Source organism: Arachis hypogaea, chromosome 13 (assembly GCF_003086295.3).
Source record: "Arachis hypogaea cultivar Tifrunner chromosome 13, arahy.Tifrunner.gnm2.J5K5, whole genome shotgun sequence".
Lineage (NCBI taxonomy): Eukaryota > Viridiplantae > Streptophyta > Magnoliopsida > Fabales > Fabaceae > Arachis > Arachis hypogaea.
In genome coordinates, this window is record NC_092048.1 from 102,297,818 (window position 1) to 102,298,236 (window position 419).

A 419-nucleotide genomic window follows, 5' to 3' on the forward strand; every position below is an offset into this window, starting at 1 on the left:
TTGGATGCAGCTTGCATTCCATGCAGACTCTGAGAGATCATATTGACATGCTGAGTCAATATTTTATTCTGAGCCAATATGGCATTCAGAGTATCAACCTCAAGAACTCCCTTCTTCATAGGCGTCCCATTACTCACAGGATTCCTTTCAGAAGTGTACATGAACTGGTTATTAGCAACCATGTCAATGAGTTCTTGAGCTTCTGCAGGCGTTTTCTTTAGGTGAATGGATCCACCTGCAGAAGTGTCCAGTGACATCTTTGATAGCTCAGATAAACCATCATAGAATATATCCAGGATGGTCCATTCTGAAAGCATGTCAGAAGGACACTTTTTGGTCAATTGTTTGTATCTTTCCCAAGCTTCATAGAGGGATTCACCTTCTTTCTGTCTGAAGGTTTGGACATCAGCTCTAAGCTT

At 41.5% G+C, this 419-nt stretch overlaps 1 non-coding gene across 1 annotated transcript; it reads left to right on the plus strand.

Moving 5' to 3' along the window:
* Positions 1-311: 311 nt before the first annotated feature.
* LOC112738736 (small nucleolar RNA R71) lies at positions 312-419 on the plus strand. The gene has a single exon (XR_003169679.1). It is a non-coding gene; the product is annotated as a small nucleolar RNA R71 (small nucleolar RNA).